The sequence below is a fragment of the Arachis stenosperma genome, chromosome 2 (assembly GCF_014773155.1).
Source record: "Arachis stenosperma cultivar V10309 chromosome 2, arast.V10309.gnm1.PFL2, whole genome shotgun sequence".
In the NCBI taxonomy this organism is placed as follows: Eukaryota; Viridiplantae; Streptophyta; class Magnoliopsida; order Fabales; family Fabaceae; genus Arachis; species Arachis stenosperma.
This window is the reverse complement of record NC_080378.1, coordinates 26,280,235-26,298,286: the sequence shown is the minus strand read 5'-3', so window position 1 is coordinate 26,298,286 and position 18,052 is coordinate 26,280,235. Positions and strand designations below refer to the sequence as shown.

The 18,052-nt window shown below is 40.8% G+C and overlaps 1 non-coding gene across 1 annotated transcript; it reads right to left on the bottom strand.

The window, feature by feature from the left end:
* Positions 1 to 4,867: 4,867 nt before the first annotated feature.
* Positions 4,868 to 4,975, bottom strand: LOC130964590 (small nucleolar RNA R71). Its single transcript, XR_009080678.1, has one exon. It is a non-coding gene; the product is annotated as a small nucleolar RNA R71 (small nucleolar RNA).
* Positions 4,976 to 18,052: the final 13,077 nt, after the last annotated feature.

Genomic DNA, 18,052 nt, shown 5'->3' with positions numbered 1-18,052 from the left:
CCACTCACATCCATCCACTCTTCCCCATAAACCCCACCCACCTTCAAAAATTCAAAACCATTTTCCCACCCATTCCCACCCTAAATGGCCGAACATATACTCTCCCCTCTCCCTATATATACCCTTCCATTCTACTTCATTTTCACACAACACAACCCCCTCTTCCTCACCTTGGCCGAACCTACATCTCTCCTTCTCCTCCATATTTTCTTCTTCTTCTCTTCTTTCTTCTCTTACTCGAGGGCGAGCAATATTTAAGTTTGGTGTGGTAAAAGCATAAGCTTTTTGTTTTTCCATCACCATCAATGGCACCTAAGGCCGGAGAATCCTCTAGAAAAGGAAAAGGGAAGACACAAGCTTCCACCTCCGAGTCATGGGAGACGGAAAGATTCATCTCCAAGAGCCATCAAGACCACTTCTATGATGTTGTGGCAAAGAAGAAGGTGATCCCTGAGGTCCCTTTCAAGCTCAAGAAAAATGAGTATCCAGAAATCCGACATGAAATCCAAAGAAGAGGTTGGGAAGTCCTAACCAACCCCATGCAACAAGTCGGAATCTTAATGGTTCAAGAGTTCTATGCCAATGCATGGATCACTAGGAACCATGATCAAAGTATGAACCCGAGTCCAAAGAATTATCTCACAATGGTTCGGGGGAAATACTTAGATTTTAGTCCGGAAAATGTGAGGTTGGCGTTTCACTTGCCCATGATGCAAGGAGATGAACGCCCCTACACTAGAAAGGTCAACTTTAATCAAAGGTTGGACCAAGTCCTAATGGACATATGTGTGGAAGGAGCTCAATGGAAGAGAGACTCCAAAGGCAAGCCAGTCCAACTAAGAAGACTAGACCTCAAGCCTGTAGCTAGAGGATGGTTGGAGTTCATTCAACGCTCCATCATTCCCACTAGCAACCGATCTGAAGTTACTGTGGATCGGGCCATCATGATTCATAGCATCATGATTGGAGAGGAAGTAGAAGTTCATGAGGTCATCTCCAATGAATTCTACAAAATAGCCGATAAGCCCTCCACCATGGCACGGTGATGAGCGGATAATTTGTCGCTTTTTGGCATTGTTTTTAGTATGTTTCTAGCAGGATTTAGTTAGTTTTTAGTATATTTTTATTAGTTTTTAGTTAAAATTCACTTTTCTGGACTTTACTATGAGTTTGTGTGTTTTTCTGTGATTTCAGGTGTTTTCTGGCTGAAATTGAGGGACCTGAGCAAAAATCTGATTCAGAGACTGAAAAGGACTGCAGATGCTGTTGGATTCTGACCTCCCTGCACTCGAAGTGGATTTTCTGGAGCTATAGAAGCCCAATTGGCGCGCTCTCAACGGCGTTGGAAAGTAGACATCCTGGGCTTTCCAGCAATATATGATAGTCCATACTTTGCCCAAGATTTGATAGCCCAAACCGGCGTTCAATGTCACCTTCAGAATTCCCAGCGTTAAACGCCGGAACTGGCACCAAAGTGGGAGTTAAACGCCCAAACTGGCACAAAAGCTGGCGTTTAACTCCAAGAAGAGTCTCTACACGAAAATGCTTCAATGCTCAGCCCAAGCACACACCAAGTGGGCCCGGAAGTGGATTTTTATGTCATTTTGTGTAATTCTTAAGCTACTAGTTCCCTATAAATAGGACCTTTTACTATTGTATTTTTCATCTTTGGACATCTAGTTCTTAGACCAGATCTTGGTTTTTCTGGTTCCCTCTCTGGGACCGAAGCCAATGATCACTTTTGTTCTTATGTATCTTCAACGGTGGAGTTTCTACACACCATAGATTAAGGTGTGGAGCTCTGCTGTACCTCGAGTATTAATGCAATTACTATTGTTCTTCTATTCAATTCTGCTTGTTCTTGTTCCAAGATATCACTTGTTCTTCAACTTGATGAATGTGATGATCCGTGACACTCATCATCATTCTCACCTATGAACGTGTGACTGACAACCACCTCCGTTCTACCTTAGATTGGGTGAATATCTCTTGGATTCCTGATACACGATGCATGGTTGATCGCCTGACAACCGAGCGCTCGCCTGACAAACGAGCCAGCCATTCCGTGAGATCAGAGTCTTCGTGGTATAGGCCAGAACTGATGGCGCCATTCAAGAGAATCCGGAAGGTCTAACCTTGTCTGTGGTATTCTGAGTAGGATTCAATGATTGAATGACTGTGACGAGCTTCAAACTCTTGAGGGTGGGGCGTTAGTGACAGACGCAAAAGAATCATTGGATTCTATTCCGGCCTGATTGAGAACCGACAGATGGATAGCCGTGCCGTGACAGGGTGCATTGAACATTTCCACTGAGAGGATGGGAGGTAGCCATTGACAACGGTGAAACCCTTGCCTAAGCTTGCCATGGAAAGGAGTAAGAAGGATTGGATGAAGACAGTAGGAAAGCAGAGAGACGGAAGGGACAAAGCATCTTCATACGCTTATCTGAAGTTCTCACCAATGGAATACATAAGTATCTCTATCTTTATCTTTATGTTTTATTCATATATCATCCATAACCATTTGAGTCTGCCTGACTAAGATTTACAAGGTGACCATAGCTTGCTTCATACCAACAATCTCCGTGGGATCGACCCTTACTCGCGTAAGGTTTATTACTTGGATGACCCAGTGCACTTGCTGGTTAGTTGTGCGAAGTTGTGTTTATGCCATGGTATTGAGCACCAAGTCTTTGGGGCCATTACTAGGGATTATTTGAGTTGTGAAAAGTAGTGATCACAATTTTGTGCACCAAGTTTTTGGCACCGTTGCCGGGGATTGTTTCGAGTATGGACAACTGACGGTTCATCTTGTTGCTTAGATTAGGTATTTTTCAGAGTTCTTAAGAATGAATTCTAGTGTTTCAAGGTGATGTTCTTATCATCACCAAAGCTGATTGATTCTTATCAATTTAGCTCTTGAATGGAATGTCCTGCTGAAGCTTGGCTAGCCATGTCTAATTTCTTTAGACTAAAGCTTTAGACTAACATTGCATGATTCCTGGAATTCTCATTAAGAATTTTGATACCTTTATTTTCTTTTCCACTTAATTTTCGAAAAAAAAAGCACAAAAAAAATTACAAAATCATAAAAAAACCAAAAAAATATTGTATGTTTCTTGTTGAGTCTAGTGTCTCATTTTAAGTTTGGTGTCAATTGCATGTTTCTGTTCTTCTTGCATTTTTCGAATTCATGCATGTGTCTTCATTAATCTTCAAGATGTTCTTGATGACTTCCTTGCTCTGATCTTTGAATTCTCTTGACTTGAGTGTTTTGTTGTTTCTCATGTGCATTCTCATGTTGTTAGTGTCCGTAGTATACAAACTGCTAAGTTTGGTGTCTTGCATGCATTGTTATTTGATTTTAGTTGCATTTTGATTATTCCTCATTATTAAAATTCCAAAAATATTTTAATTTGTGTCTTTTCAAGTCAATAATACAGAGAATTGAAGATTCAGAACATACAGCAGAGGAATTATACAGAAAAAGCTGGGCGTTCAAAACGCCCAGTGAAGAAGGACAGACTGGCGTTTAAACGCCAGCCAGGGTTCCTGGTTGGGCGTTTAACGCCCAAAACGGTAGTGCATTGGGCGTTAAACGCCAGAATGTGCACCATTCTGGGCGTTTAACGCCAGGATGGCACAAGAGGGAAGATTCTGTTTTTAACGCAAATTTTTTCAAGTTTTCAAAGTTTTTCAAAATCAAATCTTTTTCAAATCATATCTTTTCAATCAAACCTTTTTCAAAATCAATTTCTTTCCTTTTTCAAAGATACTTGCTAACAATTAATGATTTGATTGAACATTTTAAGTATGTTGCCTTTTCTGTTGAGAAAGGTTTAATGTTTGAATAATATCTTTTCTTGTTAGCCAAGACATTAATTTTAAAATCAAATCTTTTTAAATTGTTTTTCAAATCATATCTTTTCAATCATATCTTTTTAAAACCATGACTTCTCAAACATATCTTTTTAATCACATCTTTTTCAAAACAGTTCTTAATCATATCTTTTTGATTTCTAATTTCAAAATCTTTTTCAAAAATTACTTGATTTCTTTCCCACTCTTGATTTTTGAAATCAATTAAAGTTTTTCAAAATGTTTTTAAAATCTTTTTAATTTAGTTTTCGAAATTTCTTCCCCTCTTCTTACATTCTTCTATTTATGGAGTACCACTCCTCCTCAATGCACAATTCGAACTCTATCTGACTAAGTTCGAATTCTTCTACCTCTTCCTTCTAATTTTCTTTTCCTCTGACACCTCAAGGAATCTCTATACTGTGACATAGAGGATTCCATATTTTCTTGTTCTCTTCTCTTTCATATGAGCAGGAACAAAGACAAAGGCATTCTTATTGAAGCTGACCCTGAACCCGAAAGGACCTTGAAGCGAAAGCTAAGAGAAGCTAAGGAACAACTCTCTGTAGAGGACCTAACAGAAATCTTCAAAGAAGAAGAAACCATGGCAGCCGAAAACAACAACAATGCCAACAATGCAAGGAAGGTGCTGGGTGACTTTACTGCACCTACTCCCGACTTCTATGGGAGAAGCATCTCTATCCCTGCCATTGGAGCAAACAACTTTGAGCTTAAGCCTCAATTAGTTTCTCTAATGCAACAGAATTGCAGGTTCCATGGACTTCCATTGGAAGATCCTCATCAGTTCTTAGCTGAATTCTTGCAAATCTGTGACACTGTCAAGACCAATGGGGTTGACCCTGAGGTCTACAGACTTATGCTATTCCCTTTTGCTGTAAGAGACAGAGCTAGGACATGGTTGGACTCATAACCTAAAGAAAGCCTGAACTCTTGGGAAAAGCTAGTCAATGCCTTCTTGGCAAAGTTCTTTCCACCTCAAAAATTGAGTAAGCTTAGAGTGGAAGTCCAAACCTTCAGACAGAAGGAAGGTGAATCCCTCTATGAAGCTTGGAAAAGATACAAACAATTAATTAGAAAATGTCCTTCTGACATGCTTTCTGAATGGAGCATCATAGGTATTTTCTATGATGGTCTCTCTGAACTGTCCAAGATGTCTTTGGATAGCTCTGCTGGAGGATCTCTTCATCTGAAGAAGACGCCTACAGAAGCTCAAGAGCTCATTGAAATGGTTGCAAATAACCAATTCATGTATACTTCTGAAAGGAATCCTGTGAACAATGGGACAAGTGAGAAGAAAGGAGTTCTTGAGATTGATACTCTGAATGCCATACTGGCTCAGAATAAGATATTGACTCAGCAAGTCAATTTGATTTCTCAAAGTCTGTCTGGAATGCAAGCTGCACCAGGCAGTACTAAGGATGCTTCATATGAAGAAGAAGCTTATGATCCTGAGAACCCTTCAATGGAAGAGGTGAATTACATGGGAGAACCCTATGGAAACACCTATAATTCTTCATGGAGAAATCATCCAAATTTCTCATGGAAGGATCAAGAGAGACCTCAACAAGGTTTCAATAACAATAATGGTGGAAGAAACAGGTTTAGCAATGGTAAGCCTTTTCCATCATCTTCTCAGCAACAGACAGAGAATTCTAAGCAGAGCCACTATGACTTAGCAACCATGGTCTCTGATCTAATCAAAACCACTCAAAGTTTCATGACTGAAACAAGGTCCTCCATTAGGAATTTGGAGGCACAAGTGGGACAGCTGAGCAAGAAAGTTACTGAACTCCCTCCTAGTACTCTTCCAAGCAATACAGAAGAAAATCCAAAAGGAGAGTGCAAGGCCATCAACATAGCCGAACTTGAAGAGGATGAAGAGGCAGTGAACGCCACTGAGGAAGACCTCAATGGGCGTGCACTGGCCTCCACTGAGTTCCCCAATGAGGAACCATGGGAATCTGAGGCTCAAAATGAGACCATAGAGATTCCATTAGACTTACTTCTGCCATTCATGAGCTCTGATGAATATTCTTCCTCTGAAGAGGATGAGTATGTCAGTGAAGAGCAAGTTGCTAAATACCTTGGAGCAATCATGAAGCTAAATGACAAGTTATTTGGTAATGAGACTTGGGAGAATGAACCTCCTTTGCTCACCAAAGAACTGGATGATTTGTCTAGGCAGAAATTACCTCAAAAGAGACAAGATCCTGGGAAGTTTTCAATACCTTGTACCATAGGCACCATGACCTTCAAGAAGGCTCTGTGTGACCTAGGGTCAAGTGTAAACCTCATGCCTCTCTCTGTAATGGAGAAACTAGGGATCTCTGAGGTACAAGCTGCAAGAATCTCACTAGAGATGGCAGACAATTCAAAGAAATAAGCCTATGGACTTGTAGAGAATTTTCTGGTAAAAGTTGAAGACCATTACATCCCTACTGATTTCATAGTCCTAGAGACTGGGAAGTGCATGGATGAATCCATCATCCTTGGCAGACCCTTCCTAGCCACAGCAAAGGCTGTGATTGATGTTGATAGAGGTGAACTGATCATTCAAGTGAATGAGGAATTGATGAGCGGATAATTTGTATGCTTTTTGGCATTATTTTTAGTATGTTTTTGGTATCTTTTAGTTAGTTTTTAGTATATTTTTATTAGTTTTTAATTAAAATTCACTTTTCTGGACTTTACTATGAGTTTGTGTGTTTTTCTGTGATTTCAGGTATTTTCTGACTGAAATTGAGGGTCCTGAGCAAAAATCTGATCCAGAGACTGAAAAGGACTGCAGATGCTGTTGGATTCTGACCTCCCTGCACTCGAAGTGGATTTTCTGGAGCTACAGAAGCCCAATTGGCGCGCTCTCAACGGCATTGGAAAGTAGACATCCTGGGCTTTCCAGAAATATATAATAGTCCATACTTTGCCCAAGATTTGATGGCCCAAACCGGCACTCAAAGTCACCTACAGAAATTCCAGCGTTAAACGCCGGAACTGGCATCAAATTTGGAGTTAAACGCCCAAACTGGCATGAAAGCTGGCGTTTAACTCCAGAAAAGGTCTCTACACGAAATTCCTTCATTGCTCAGCCCAAGCACACACCAAGTGGGCCCGGAAGTGGATTTTTCTGTCATTTACTCATTTCTGTAAACCTTAGGACACTAGTTTACTACTTATAGGATCTTTTGACATTGTATCCGTACCTTATGACCTGATAGCACTTTTTACACGTTCTTGTATACTTCCACAGCATGAGTCTCTAAACCCCATGGTTGGGGGTGAGGAGCTCTGCTGTGTCTTGATGGATTAATGCAATTACTACTGTTTCCTATTCAATCATGCTCGCTTCGATTCTAAGATAACACTTGTTCTTAATCCGGATGAATGTGATGATCCGTGACAATCATCATCATTCTCAACTATGAACACGTGCCTGACAACCACCTCTGTTCTATCTTAGATTGAGTAGTTATCTCTTGGGTTCTTTAATCGGAATCTTCGTGGTATAGGCAGGACCTGATGGCGGCATTCAAGAGAATCCGGAAGGTCTAAACCTTGTCTGTGGTATTCTGAGTAGGATTCAATGATTGAATGACTGTGACGTGCTTCAAACCTGTAACCTACTGGGCGTTAGTGACAGACGCAAAAGAGGGATTCTATTCCGGTAGGGGAGGGAACCAAACCGGTGATTGGCAGTACTGTGACAGAGTGCGTGCATTAGCTTTCACTGCGAGGATGGGAGGTAGCCATTGACAACGGTGAAACCCTACACGAGCTTGCCATGGAAGGAGACTTGCGTGTTTGATGAAGAAGACAGTAGGAAAGCAGAGATTCAGAAGATGGAGCATCTCCAAACCCCAACCTATTCTCCATTACTGCAAACAAGTAACCATTTCATGTTCTTTTGCTTTTCACAATCAATCCTGATAATTTCTGATCTCCTGACTAAGATTTACAAGATAACCATAGCTTGCTTCAAGCCGACAATCTCCGTGGGATCGACCCTTGCTCACGCAAGGTATTACTTGGACGACCCAGTGCACTTGCTGGTTAGTTGTGCGGGATTGCAAAAGTGTTATTGCAATTTCGTGCACCAAGTTTTTGGCGCCGTTGCCGGGGATTGTTCGAGTTTGGACAACTGACGGCTTATCTTGTTGCTTAGATTAGGACTGTTTTCTTTTTGTTGGTTTAGAGTCTTTTAGTTGAGTCTAGTTTTATATTCTAAGTTTGGTGTCAATTGCATGCTTTTGTTTTTCTTTTAAAATTTTCGTTTTTTTTTTTTAATCTTAGTCCCTTTTTGATTCATAAAAATTCTAAGTTTGGTGTCCTCTTTGTGTTTTTCTCTTAAAATTTTCGAAAATTTAGTGTTTGATTCTCTAAAAATTTTAAGTTTGGTGTCTTTTTGTGTTTTTCTCTTTCCTCTTTTTAAAAATCAAATCTTTTTTCATAAAAATTTTTCAATCATATCTTTTTAATTGCTGTTTTCAAAATTTTTTTTTTAATTGATTCAGTTCTCAATTTGCTTTGATCTCATTTTCCCTTTTGATTTTCGAATTTTTTTTATTTAAATTTCTTTTTATTTTATTTTTTTCGGTTATTTCAAAAAAAAATAAACAAAATTTATCTCTTCGCAATTATTATCATTTCCCTTTTGTCCATCATGGACTTAAGTGGAATTAATCAGTCCAAAAGGACTCTGGGGTCTTATGCTAACCCCATTACAGCTGCATATGGGAGTAGCATCTGTATACCTCCCATCAAAGCAAGCAGCTTTGAGCTAAATCCTCAACTCATTATCATAGTGCAGCAAAATTGCCAGTATTCCGGTCTTCCACAGGAAGAACCTACTGAGTTTCTGGCACAGTTCTTACAAATTGCTGACACAGTACATGATAAAGAGGTAGATCAGGATGTCTACAGATTATTACTGTTTCCATTTGCTGTAAAAGATCAAGCTAAAAGGTGGTTAAATAACCAACCTACAGCAAGCATAAAGACATGGAAACAGTTATCAGACAAATTCCTGAATCATTTTTACCCTCCAAAAAGGATGACACAGCTAAGGCTGGACATCCAAGGCTTTAAACAAGAGGATAATGAATCCCTTTATAATGCCTGGGAGAGGTATAGAGGTATGCTAAGAAAATGTCCCTCTGAAATGTTTTCAGAGTGGGTACAGTTAGACATTTTCTACTATGGGCTTACAGAAAAAGCTCAGATGTCTTTAGACCACTCAGCTGGTGGATCTATACACATGAGGAAGACAATTGAAGAAGCTCAAGAGCTTATAGACACTGTTGCTAGAAACCAATATCTGTACTCTAGCAATGAGTTCTCTCCAGAAGAGGAAGTCATGACAGTAGTCACTGACTCTAATCCTCAAGAACAGATAATGGAGCTTAATCAACAACTACTCCTGATGACAGAACAGTTAGCAGAATTTAAAGAGATGCTCCATGAAACTAAAGTTGCTAATAAAAGCATAGAACTACAGTTGAATCAAGCAAAACAGCAAATATCTAAACAGATAACAGAGGAGTGTCAAGCAGTTCAATTGAGGAGTGGGAAGACCTTGAATAACACTGCTCAAAAGAGCAAAAAGCCAAACAAGGAACAATTGACAGAGGACAACCAAACCACTGTTCAAAATCCCTCTGAGGACAGTAAGAGCCCAGAGAGGAATATTGGCGTTCAAACGCCAGAAAGGGAAGGAAAGCTGGCGTTAAACGCCCATTCCTTGCCCAGTTCTGGCGTTCAAACGCCAGAAAAGGGGGAAAAGTTGGCGTTAAACGCCCATTTTCCACCCATTCCTGGCGTTCAAACGCCAAGGGAAGATCAGACACCTGAGAGTGCTGACAGTAATCCCTCTAAAAAGGCTTCTTCAACCACTTCTGTAAGGAATAAACCTGCAGCATCTAAGGTTGAAGAATATCAAGCCAAGATGCCTTATCCTCAGAAACTCCGCAAAGCGGAACAGGATAAGCAATTTGCCCGCTTTGCAGACTATTTAAGGACTCTTGAGATAAAGATTCCGTTTGCAGAGGCACTTGAGCAAATACCTTCTTATGCTAAGTTCATGAAGGAAATCTTAAGTCATAAGAAGGATTGGAGAGAAACTGAAAAAGTGTTTCTCACTGAAGATGCAGTGCAGTCATTCTAAAAAGCTTACCAGAAAAGCTTCAGATCCTGGAAGCTTTCTGATACCATGCACATTGGAAGGCACTTGCACCAAGACAGCTTTATGTGATCTTGGAGCAAGCATCAATCTAATACCTGCATCCACTATCAGAAAGCTTGGGTTGATTGGAGAAGTCAAACCAACCAGGATATGCCTCCAACTTGCTGATGGCTCCATTAAACACCCATCAGGCATAATAGAGGACATGATTGTCAAGGTTGGGCCATTTGCCTTTCCAACTGACTTTGTGGTGCTGGAAATGGAGGAGCACAAGAGTGCAACTCTCATTCTAGGAAGACCCTTCCTAGCAACTGGACGAACTCTCATTGATGTACAAAAGGGGGAAGTAACCTTGAGAGTCAATGAGGATGAGTTCAAGTTGAATGCTGTAAAAGCTATGCAGCATCCAGACACACCAGATGACTGCATAGGCGTTGACATTATTGATTCTCTGGTAGAAGAGATCAATATGGCTGAAAGCCTAGAATCAGAGCTTGAGGACATCTTCAAAGATGCTCAAACTGATCAGGACGAGCCAGAGGAGGCAAAGGAATTTTCGAAAATTCCTCAGGAGGAGGATAAGCCTCCTAAGCCTGAACTCAAACCACTACCATCATCCCTGAAATATGCATTTCTGGGAGAGGGTGACACTTTTCCAGTGATTATAAGCTCAGCTTTAAATCCACAGGAAGAGGAAGCACTGATTAAAGTGCTAAGGACACACAAGACAGCTCTTGGGTGGTCCATAGGTGATCTCAAGGGTATTAGCCCAGCTAGATGCATGCACAAGATCCTGTTGGAGGATAATGCCAAACCAGTGGTCCAACCACAGAGGAGGCTAAATCCTGCCATGAAGGAGGTGGTGCAGAAAGAGGTCACTAAATTACTGGAGGCTGGGATTATTTATCCTATTTCTGATAGCCCCTGGGTGAGCCCTGTCCAAGTTGTTCCCAAAAAGGGAGGCATGACAGTGGTTCATAATGAAAAAAATGAACTGGTTCCTACAAGGACAGTCACAGGGTGGCGCATGTGTATTGACTACAGAAGACTCAATACAGCCACCAGAAAGGACCATTTTCCTTTACCATTCATAGACCAAATGCTAGAAAGACTAGCTGGTCATGATTACTACTGCTTTTTGGATGGCTACTCAGGTTACAACCAAATTGCAGTAGATCCTCAAGACCAAGAGAAAACAGCATTCACATGCCCTTCTGGCGTGTTTGCCTATAGGAGAATGCCTTTTGGTCTGTGCAATGCACCTGCAACCTTTCAAAGGTGCATGCTCTCTATCTTCTCAGATATGGTAGAGAAATTTCTGGAAGTCTTCATGGATGACTTTTCAGTATATGGAGACTCATTTAGCTCCTGTCTTAACCACCTATCACTTGTCCTGAAAAGATGCCAAGAGACTAACCTGATTTTAAACTGGGAGAAATGTCACTTTATGGTGACTGAAGGAATTGTTCTTGGGCACAAAATTTCAAGCAGGGGAATAGAGGTGGATAAGGCAAAGGTAGAGGTAATTGAAAAATTACCACCACCTGCCAATGTTAAGGCAATCAGAAGCTTTCTTGGGCATGCAGGATTCTATAGAAGGTTTATCAAGGATTTTTCGAAAATTGCTAAACCTTTGAGTAACCTGCTAGCTGCTGACACTCCATTCATCTTTGACAATGAGTGTCTGCAGGCATTTGAGACCCTGAAGGCTAAACTGGTCACAGCACCAGTCATCTCTACACCAGATTGGGCATTACCATTTGAATTAATGTGTGATGCCAGTGATCATGCCATTGGTGCAGTATTGGGACAAAGGCATAACAAACTTCTGCATGTCATTTACTATGCTAGCCGTGTTCTAAATGATGCACAGAAGAATTACACAACCACAGAAAAGAGTTGCTTGCAGTGGTCTATGCCATTGACAAGTTTAGATCCTACTTAGTGGGATCAAAGGTGATTGTGTACACTGACCATGCTGCTCTTAAATACTTACTCACAAAGCAGGATTCAAAACCCAGGCTTATCAGATGGGTATTGCTTCTGCAAGAGTTTGATATAGAAATAAGAGACAGAAAGGGACAGAGAATCAGGTAGCTGATCATCTGTCCAAGAATAGAACCAGTAGCTGGGCGTCCCTCCCTTCTACTGAGATCTCTGAGACTTTCCCAGATGAGCAACTCTTTGCCATCCAGGAAGCCCCATGGTTTGCAGACATTGCAAATTATAAAGCTGTAAGGTTCATACCCAAGGAATACAGCAGTGTGCAAAGAAAGAAATTAATTTCAGATGCCAAGTACTACCTTTGGGATGAACCATATCTCTTTAAGAGATGTGCTGACGGAGTGATCCGCAGGTGTATACCCAGAGAAGAAGCACAAAGGATCCTATGGCACTGCCATGGATCACATTATGGAGGACATTTTGGAAGTGAGCGAACAGCCACTAAAGTTCTCCAGTGCGGCTTCTACTGGCCTACTCTCTATAAAGATTCCCGAGAGTTTGTGCGTAACTGTGACAGTTGCCAAAGAGCTGGTAACCTGCCTCACGGATACGCCATGCCTCAACAAGGAATATTAGAGATAGAATTGTTTGATGTATGGGGAATTGATTTCATGGGACCATTCCCACCATCATACTCAAACACTTATTTTGGTGGCAGTGGACTATGTATCTAAGTGGGTAGAAGCAATTGCTACACCCACTAATGATACCAAAACCGTACTGAAATTCCTCCAGAAAAACATTTTCAGCAGGTTTGGCGTCCCCAGAGTGCTAATCAGTGATGGGGGCACTCATTTCTGCAATAAACAGCTATACTCTGCTATGGTTAGATATGGAATCAGCCATAAAGTGGCAACTCCGTATCATCCACAGACAAATGGGCAAGCTGAAGTCTCTAACAGAGAGCTAAAAGAATCCTAGAACGGACTGTGATAGCCCGAAGAAAGGATTGGGCAAAGAGCTTGGATGATGCTATGTGGGCATACAGAACAGCATTCAAGACTCCTATAGGAACCTCTCCATACCAATTGGTGTATGGGAAGGCCTGTCATTTGCCTGTGGAACTGGAACACAAAGCCTACTGGGCAACCAGATTCCTAAACATGGATGCACAGTTAGCTGGTGAGAAAAGACTGCTCCAGCTAAATGAGCTAGAGGAGTTCAGACTCAATGCCTTTGAAAATACAAAATTTATAAGGAAAAGGCAAAGAAGTGGCATGACAAGAGATTGTCAACCAGAGTCTTTGAGCCAGGACAAAAGTTCTGCTCTTCAACTCCAGGCTCAAATTGTTTCCAGGAAAACTCAAATCCCGGTGGAGGGGTCCGTATGTGATTACAGGAGTATCACCATATGGATATGTTGAGCTTCAGGATATTGATTCTGACAAGAAGTTCATTGTTAATGGACAGAGAATCAAGCACTATCTTGAAGGAAATTTTGAGTAGGAATGCTCAAAATGAGACTTGAGTATTCTCAGTGAAAGTCCAGCTAAAGACAGTAAAGAAGCGCTTGCTGGGAGGCAACCCAGTCATTAGAAGGTTGTATGAATTGTTCTTACAAAGGCAAGTATCACAAATGAAGGAATTCACAGAGTTACGGAAGGATTCAGCTCAAAAAGCAGAGAAAATGAGCTTACTGGCGAAAAAACGCCAGTAAGGGGCATTTTGGGCGTTAAACGCCAGAATGGGCACCATTCTGGGCGTTTAACGCCAGGTGTGCAGCATCCTGGGCGTTTTGGAAAAACGCCCAGTGATAAAGGATTTCTGGCGTTTAACGCCAGCCAGGGCACCTGGCTGGGCGTTAAACGCCCAAAAAGGGTAGCAAATGGGCGTTAAACGCCAGAAAGGTGGGGGGACCACATTTTTGTTTTCAACTCAATTTTTTTTAAACTTTCCTCTTTTTAACCATACTCTTCTACATAAATGCACTTCAACCCTTCATCATTCACTTTCAAATCTTCACAAATCAAAACCATTCTTCAAATCCATTTCAAATTAATCTCAAATCTTCTTCAAAAACTCACCCTTTTCTCAATTTCTTTCCATATCTTTTCAAATCTCTCTCTCTTTTTTTCGAAAAAACTCCCCTCCCCACCTTATAAATACACGTTTGGCTCCCTCATTCAACCACACCATTCGAATTTCCTCTTCCTTCCCCTCTCTTCTCTCTTTTATTTTGCTTGAGGACAAGCAAACCTCTAAGTTTGGTGTGCTTTTCCGTGATCACTAAGCCAAGATTCATCAATATCATGGCTCCTAAGGGAAAACAAACCAATTTAAGAGGCAAGAAAGAGAATAATCCAAAGAATCTTTGGAATGAAGAGAAGTTCTTAACCAAAGAACATGAAGACCATTATCATAAAATAATGGGTCTGAGGTCAGTGATCCCGGAAGTTAAATTTGATCTGAAAGAAGATGAATATCCGGGGATCCAAGAGCAAATTCGAAACAGAGGATGGGAAGTTCTAACCAATCCTGAGACAAAGGTTGGAAGGAACATGGTTCAGGAATTCTACTCAAATCTGTGGCTAACAGATAAGCAGAGAATGACTGAAACTGCTTACCATACCTATAGAACCATGGTCAGAGGGAAAGTTATATACTTCCATCTGGACAAAATAAGAGAAATATTCAAGTTGCCTCAACTGCAAGATGATCCTGATTCCTTTAATAGGAGGATGGTGAGAGTAGATAAGGGGTTGGATCAAGTTCTAGAGGACATATGCCTCCCTGGAACTAAGTGGATAACCAATTCAAAGGGTGTCCCAAACCAACTCAAGAGGGGAGACCTCAAGCCAATTGCAAGAGGTTGGCTAGACTTCATTGGGCGCTCCATATTGCCCACTAGCAACCGTTCTGAGGTCACCATCAAGAGAGCAGTGATGATTCATTGCATTATGCTTGGAAAAGAGGTGGAGGTTCATCATCTGATTGCCTGTGAGATCTACACAATTGCAAATAGGAATTCCACTGTAACCAAATTGGCTTACCCAAGCTTGATCTCCTTGCTCTGTAAAGAGGCTGGGGTGAAGATAGAAGCAGATGAATTCATACCCACTGAACAGCCAATCACCAAGAAGTCAATGGAAGGAACAAGAGAAGCAGGGGCGTGAAATCCAAGAGATGAAGCGCCAAAAGCTCTCCTCTCAAGCTGAGGGAGCATCCACTTCTCAAAATCAAGGTTGTTGAGTCCTAACTCTGTGAAAACCTCTATCATTAGGAGCCTATTTTTTGTGTTTTTCGTGTTTTGTTTTCTATTTCTATTTTTATTTTTAGTCTCATCTTATATCTATATTTGAGTCTTGTTCTTAGTTCATAATTAATAAAATTTAAGTTTATGCCTTAAAGCTATGAATGTCCTATGAATCCATCACCTCTCTTAAAAGAAAAATGCTTTAATCACAAAAGAACAAGAAGTACAGGGTTTCAAAATTTATCTCTGAAAACTAGTTGAATTAGTTTGATGTGGTGACAATACCTTTTTGTTTTCTGAATGAATGCTTGAACAGTGCATATGTCTTTTGAATTTGTTGTTTTAAGAATGTTAAAATTGTTGGCTCTTGAAAGAATGAGGAGAAAGAGAACTGTTATTGAGGATCTGAAAAATCATCAAATTGATTCTTGAAGCAAGAAAAGCAGTGAAAAAAAAAATTCGAAAAAAAAAGAGAAGAAAAAGAAAAAGAAAAAAAAGGAAGAAATAAAGTTGTGAACCAAAGCAAAAAGAGTGTGCTTAAGAACCCTGGACACCTCTAATTGGGGACTTTAGCAAAGCTGAGTCACAATCTAAAAAGGTTCACCCAATTATGTGTCTGTGGCATGTATGTATCCGGTGGTAATACTGGAAGACAGAGTGCTTTGGGCCACAGCCAAGACTCATACACTGGCTATGTTCAAGAATCAATATACTTAACTAGGAGAATCAATAACACTATCTGAGTTTTGAGTTCTTATAGATGCCAATCATTCTGAACTTCAAAGGATAGAGTGAGATGCCAAAACTGTTCGGAGGCAAAAAGCTACTAGTCCCGCTCATCTAAATTGGAGCTATGTTTCTTTGATATTTTGGAGTCTATAGTATATTCTCTTCTTTTTATCCTATTTTGATTTTCAGTTGCTTGGGGACAAGCAACAATTTAAGTTTGGTGTTGTGATGAGCGGATAATTTGTACGCTTTTTGGCATTGTTTTAGTATGTTTTAGTATCTTTTAGTTAGTTTTTAGTATATTTTTATTAGTTTTAATTAAAATTCACTTTTCTGGACTTTACTATGAGTTTGTGTGTTTTTCTGTGATTTCAGGTATTTTCTGACTGAAATTGAGGGTTCTGAGCAAAAATCTGATCCAGAGACCAAAATGGACTGCAGATGCTGTTGGATTCTGACCTCCCTGCACTCGAAGTGGATTTTCTGGAGCTACAGAAGCCCAATTGGCGCGCTCTCAACGGCATTGGAAAGTAGACATCCTGGGCTTTCCAGCAATATATAATAGTCCATACTTTGCTCAAGATTTGATGGCCCAAACCGGCGCTCAAAGTCACCTACAGAAATTCCAGCGTTAAACGCCGGAACTGGCATAAAATTGGAGTTAAACGCCCAAACTGGCATGAAAGCTGGCGTTTAACTCCAGAAAAGGTCTCTACACGAAATTCCTTCATTGCTCAGCCCAAGCACACACCAAGTGGGCCCGGAAGTGGATTTTTCTGTCATTTACTCATTTCTGTAAACCTTAGGACACTAGTTTACTACTTATAGGATCTTTTGACATTGTATCCGTACCTTATGACCTCATAACATTTTTACACGTTTCTTTCCACAGTATGAGCCTCTAAACCCCATGGTTGGGGGTGAGGAGCTCTGCTGTGTCTTGATGGATTAATGCAATTACTACTGTTTCTTATTCAATCATGCTTGCTTCGATTCTAAGATAACACTTGTTCTTAATCCGGATGAATGTGATGATCCGTGACAATCATCATCATTCTCAACTATGAACATGTGCCTGACAACCACCTCTGTTCTATCTTAGATTGAGTAGTTATCTCTTAGGTTCTTTAATCGGAATCTTCGTGGTATAGGCAGGACCTGATGGCGGCATTCAAGAGAATCCGGAAGGTCTAAACCTTGTCTGTGGTATTCTGAGTAGGATTCAATGATTGAATGACTGTGACGTGCTTCAAACCTGTAACCTACTGGGCGTTAGTGACAGACGCAAAAGAGGGATTCTATTCCGGTAGGGGAGGGAACCAAACCGGTGATTGGCAGTACTGTGACAGAGTGCGTGCATTAGCTTTCACTGCAAGGATGGGAGGTAGCCATTGACAACGGTGAAACCCTACACGAGCTTGCCATGGGAGGAGACTTGCGTGTTTGATGAAGAAGATAGTAGGAAAGCAGAGATTCAGAAGATGGAGCATCTCCAAACCCCAACCCATTCTCCATTACTGCAATACAAGTAACCATTTCATGTTCTTTTGCTTTTTACAATCAATCCTGATAATTTCTGATATCCTGACTAAGAGTTACAAGATAACCATAGCTTGCTTCAAACCGACAATCTCCGTGGGATCGACCCTTGCTCACGCAAGGTATTACTTGGACGACCCAGTGCACTTGCTGGTTAGTTGTGCGGGATTGCAAAAGTGTTATTGCAATTTCGTGCACCACCTAGGCTGAACACACGTTGGTTCTAGTTGGATGAGTCCCTAGTCAGCGCAATCATTGAGAGGTGGCGTCCTGAGTGATAGAGTATTAAGTAACTCTTCAAGTAAGATGCAGTTAGAAGATAATTAGATCTCAACCAGAACAGTATGCCAGCTGTGACTAGTCTTCCTATAAGTAGTGGGTTTTGTAACTGTTTTAGTTGAGCTAAGTTCAGTTCAGTATTCACACCTCACAATAACAGAAACAACACAATTTTCCTCTTCTCTCTCTTTTCTCTCTCTCTCTCTCTCTCTCTCTCTTGTTTTTGCTCTCTGGGTTCTGTTTCTCGAGTCTTC